At 35.7% G+C, this 5,866-nt stretch overlaps 1 non-coding gene across 1 annotated transcript; it reads right to left on the minus strand.

The window, feature by feature from the left end:
- Positions 1-5,629: 5,629 nt before the first annotated feature.
- trnaa-agc (transfer RNA alanine (anticodon AGC)) lies at positions 5,630-5,701 on the minus strand. The gene has a single exon. It is a non-coding gene; the product is annotated as a tRNA-Ala (tRNA).
- Between the last annotated feature and the right edge of the window lie 165 nt (positions 5,702-5,866).

The raw sequence follows: 5,866 nt of genomic DNA on the forward strand, positions 1-5,866 counted from the left end.
TGAGGTCTCCACGCCAAACACTCAGCACGTGGTATCATGGGATACTGGAGGACTACGGCTTGTTATCCACGATAAACTACATTTTTTATATTTATTTATGTATTCAGCATTTATTTTAAAATATGACCGTGCTGGATAGATTAACCAAAATGTGGTAGGCTGCTTATTGTACTTTTAAACAACTAAAATCAGTGTTCCACAGAAGAAATGATAATTAAAAAAGGATTTTATTTTATTTATATTTTTCTGCAACTCATTTAAATCATTTTTATTTCTTTCGTTTTCATTCAACCTTGTTATTTTTCATGCTTGAACTTTGTAGTCTATTTGTAGTCTTTTCTATTTATCTCTCTCAGAAATTGTATTGGCCATTGTCAATCAGGGCGCTTACCCCCTACTCTGCATCTCCAAGTAGATTGTAATTACAACTTGAAATCTACAATTATATTTTATAATTTGGGGTGTCATGTCATATGATGGTGTTGATCCACTATGTGTTAATTCCAAAGTCAATGCTGTCTTTTAGAGTAGGCTACTTCTTGTTTACATCTACTGACAAGATTTATGGAGATGCTGACTTCATTTTCCAGCAAGACTTAGCACCTGCCCACAGTGTCAAAAGTAATATGAACTGATTTGTGGATGATATTACTGTGCTTGATTAGGCAGCTAACTCACCTGAGCTGAACCCAATAGAATACTATGGGATAAGGTCAAGAGGATGATGAGAAACACCCAAACCAACAATACAGATGAACTAAAGCCACTATCAAAGCAACCTAAGTCTCAATAATGCCTCAGCACAAAGTTTTGCTACATTTTGATTGGATCTTGGTAGACTAACATAGGTCAACTGTCCAGCGTCCAGATAAAGATGCTAGTACAGCAGCCAGACACCTCTTACGCGGTGTCCTAAGTACAAATGGCACGACAAGATTCCAGCGGCAAGCAATTTGAGTGTCCACACCAGACGCAACACGACAGAAGGAAAGAAAAAAAAAAAAAAACACAAGTGAAGAAGAAAAAAGAAATAAACAGATGCAAACACATGTAATCTAACATGATCATCTCACATGAAACAGGATCACATAAAATGTCGACCAATGAAGAGATAATTAGAGGTAATAATTAAAGTCAAGCTTTGGGGTGTTGATCGACTCCATCTACATTTTGATTATCATTCTGAATCAAATTCCTAGTCTTTTTTCAGCTTTTTGTTCAAAATGTTTTTATTTATTTATTTATTTTTTTTTAATTTTTATGAAACTTACCTACATTTAGGGTTGGGAATCATTAGAAATTTTCCGCTTCAGGTTTCAGTTCCACCTAACAGTTCTGGTTCCAATTCGCTTCCATTAAAAGTATTAAACAACTATTAAAAAAAATATTCAACTCCTCAATGCTCAATACTGTTCATTACTTACTGTCAACTTAATTTAAAGGTTGGCAATGTCAAAATTCAACATAAATTACAGTAATCAAATTTTCAGGTTCCGGTTCCATTTAAATTAACTATTATTATGTTTTTACTATTTTACCTTCATCAAATGTAGTGTTACTCTAAGGTATTAAGTAATGTTGTGTAATGCTGGTTCATCAACCAGCATATGCTTCAAAGTTGATGTTACTGGGCACGTAATGTATGCTGCTGCGACTTGCAAGTGACCCCTTTAAATTATTTCTAGGTTATAGTATTGTATGAACATTGTCCCACTGATAAATACAGTGCAAATAGGTCCGTCTCTTTGGAGAAATGTGAAGTGAAAATAAAATTCAATAATATACTGAAAAGTTCCATGATAATATGTCTGTAACATTTACCACTCTCATCTTTTATGTCAAAAGGCAATAGGCACTAGGTAAAATTTTCATTAAAATTTTTCCATTTCTTATATTGCATTCTAATTAAGAAATTAAATAATCAAAATGTACACAGACCATAAAACTTAGAAATTGCTCACGTTCTTTTAAAAAAACAGAACTGAATAAGAACTGGTTCTTGGTTCCCAACCCTATACCCACATTAAAGTGTTTAAAAAAAGAATGCATGAAGCTAGAATAAAATGTTTATGTTTACAAGCAGATACCCTGTTCTTTCTTTGGATGTTTTGTATTTTCAGATATTCATACAACAAAATATATACAAATTCAAACATAAATAGGTACATAGTAGTATAGTTAAAGTATGGTGTAAAGTTCACTTAAAGAAAACTTATGAGTATACTTAAAACTACTAAACTAGTAGTTTACTGAGACTATACTTCAAAGTATACAAAGTATTTAATTAGTAAATTATTAGTATACATATAAGTTCACTTTTAGTGTATTTGCTGTACAAACTACAAACATAGAGGTAAACTACCCTCACAAGTGGCTTCACATGGCAGCTTCATGCATTTCCTTTCATTGTAAGCTGTTTTTTTTTTTTTCATGAGAAGTACCTGCTGGATGAACTGGAATGTTTTTTTTTTTATATATAGATTTAGGATAGTGGAGATGCAGTGTGTATGCAAGTCGATACAGAATGGACATAGCTTTTGGCAAGTCTTCAATATTGTCCATCAGAACTTCTCCTTCAATGATGGTCTTCAATGAGGCTGGATTGAGATGAAGAGAAGATGAGTGCCTTCATGCTCAATGAGGAGGATTCCAATGCCACCAGTTATCGTCATCAGAGTCCTAACAACATTAGAGCACAATCATTAAATTTCTCATTACATAACCATCAATAGTGTTAAGCAATTTGTCACAACTGCTGGAGTTCTGGCTTCACAATGATTATTTAAATTTGGTTACATGGACTTTTAATGCAGGAATAGAAACGTATGATGTTACATTAAAAACCTTTCACACAAAAATTTAAATCTGCTGGTAATTTACACATCCTCAGGCCATCCAAGGTGAAACTGAGCTTTTTTTTCTTCAGTAAAACCTTTAAAAAGATTATTAGCTGAAACTGTGGTCCTTGATGTCTGATATAAAACGGTCAATGGAAACAATTTTTGGTAGTAAAAAAAAAAGATGCACAGGCAAAACAAAATGAATACCTGTGGATACTCCTGACTATACACTGAGGTCTTACAAAGTATAACAATTGGTCTGAGAAATATCCACAACCTCTGCAAGCGGTCCTTAATGCATTCACAACAGTCTGGAGCTTAAAGGGATAGTTCACCCAAAAATCTAAATTATGTCATTAATAACTCACCCTCATGTCATTCCAAACCAGTAAGACCTCCATTTATCTTTGGAACACAGTTTAAGATATTTTTGATTTAGTCCAAGAGCTCTCAGTCCCTCCATTGAAGCTGTGTGAAAGGTATACTGTTCATGTCCAGAAAGGTAAGAAAAACATCATCAAAGTTGTCCATGTGACATCAGAGGCTCAGTTAGAATTTTTTGAAGCATCGAAAATACATTTTGGTCCAAAAATAGCAAAAACTATGACTTTATTCAGTATTGTCTTCTCTTCCAGGTCTGTTGTGAGAGAATTAAAAAAAAAAGCAGTTTGTCTTATCCGGTTCACGAACGAATCATTCGATGAAACCAGATCTTTTTGAACCAGTTCACCAAATCGAACTGAAACGTTTAAACGGTTCGTGTCTCCAATACGCATAAATCCACAAATGACTTGAGCTGTTAACTTTTTGAATTTGGCTGACACTCCCTCTGAGTTAAAACAAATCAATATCCCAGAGTAATTAATGTACTCAAACAGTACACTGACTGAACTGATGTGGAGAGATATGAACACCAAGCCGAGCCAGATAATTACTCGTTCACGAGTCAAGAACCGGTTGCATCGGTTTTCGCATCAACATTAGTTCTTTCGGAGAGTTCGATTCAATATATCAGTTGAAGAAAACGGTTCACCGGTTCTTTTGAGCTCGACGTAATGGCATCATTGGCGATGATTGCCCTTGATTCAAGCCTTCGGTTTACCTGGGCTCATAACATTAGCACAGAATAAGTTCAGAATCAATCACCAAAAGAATCAGTTCGGTTCAGACGCTCTGTGTGTCAGTCTGCTTCACGCTGAATCACACATGCGCAGTATCATCAGGTCCTCGGTTCTTGAATTGGACACGTCTGACAGAAACAGTTCTTGACTTGTGAACAAGTCATTATCTGGCTCAGTTTGGTGTTCATCTTCAGTTCTCTCTTCACAGTAGTGCAGTCAGTGTACAGTTTGAGCCATTAAACAGTGCTTGGAGATGCTGGGGACTGAACCCAGAACCTCATACATAAAAAGCATGCACTCTACCACTGAGCTACATCCAAATATTACAAACAGCATTGCTGCTTCTTTATTTAACATACATTAACAATCCAGTCGTGTAACACTAGAGCAAAGAAACAAAATTATCTTGCTTAAACTCACATGAAAGTCATCAAACAGTGCTTGGAGATGCAGGTGATTAAAAACAACATTGCTGTTTCTTTATTTTACAAACTAACAATCCAGTCATGTAAAACTTTGAAGGAAAGAAGATAAATTATTTTGCTTAAACTTACATGAAACTCATTAAACTGCTTGGAGATGATGGAGATTGAAGAAAGGATCTCATACATGCAAAGCATATCTATCTCAAATAATTATTTAATTTGTTTCATGTTTGTGTTTATTGTAGATATTTGTTACTAATATAATTTAGAGGATAAATGTCGAAAGTTTCAGAAATGTTGTATACTGTTGGTGGCGCTGTGAGAAGAATGAGAGTTAACACGTTCTGTTCATGTAAAAACTTTCAGCCCCAGAAACTGTCACAGAAAACAAAAGAGAAAAACAACCGGGGCAAATAAATCTACAAGAAAAGAAAAGAAAACATGTCGTTTTTATTGTCCAACACTATCAATCTAGTCATGTAACAATTTAGGGGAAAGAAGCAACATATTTTTTTCTTAATCTCACATGAAAATCATTAAACAGTGCTTGGAGATGCTGGGGATTCAACCCAGGACCTCATACATGCAAAGCATGCGCTCTTCCACTGAGCTACATCCCGACGTTTTGAGCAGCATTGCTGCTTCTTTGTTCAACAAACCCTAACAATCCAGTAGTGTAAAACTAGAGCAAAGAAGCCAATTTTTCTTGCTTAAAATCAGCAAACAATGCTTGGGATTGAATCCAGGACCTCATACATGCAAAGCACGCGCTCTACCACTGAGCTACATCCCCATATTTCAATCAGCACTGCTGCTTTTTTGTGTAACAAACAGTAACAGTCCTGTCGTGTAACACTTCGGAGAAAAGAAGCCACTTTTCTCGTTCTTAATCTCACATGAAAGTCATTAAACAGTGCTTGGAGATGCTGGGGATTGAACCCCCACATCCCCACGTTTTGAGAGGCATTGCTGCTTCTTTCTTCAACAAACACTAACAATCCATTAGTGTAACACTAGAGCAAAGAAGCCAAATTATTTTGCTTAAACTCAGCAAACAGTGCTTGGGGATGCTGGGCAAATACATGCAAAAAAGGCAATCTACCTCTGAGCTACATCCCCATTTAACATAGAACTTTGCTGCTTCTTTCTTTTACAAACACTATCAATCTAGTCATGTAAGAATTTAGGGGAAAGAAGCAACATATTTTTTCTTAATCTCACATGAAAGTCATTAAACATTGCTTGGAGATGCTGGGGATTGGACCCAGGACCTCATACATGCTAAGCATGCGCTCTACCACTGAGCTACATCCCTATGTTATGAGCAGCATTGCTGCTTCTTTGTTCAACAAACACTAACAATCCAGTAGTGTAACACTAGAGAAAAGATTCAAAATTATTTTGCTTAAACTCAGCAAACAGTGCTTGGAGATGCTGGGCAAATACATGCAAAAGAGGCAATCTACCTCTGAGCTACATC

This window comes from Carassius auratus, chromosome 6 (genome assembly GCF_003368295.1).
Source record: "Carassius auratus strain Wakin chromosome 6, ASM336829v1, whole genome shotgun sequence".
Taxonomy (NCBI): Eukaryota; Metazoa; Chordata; class Actinopteri; order Cypriniformes; family Cyprinidae; genus Carassius; species Carassius auratus.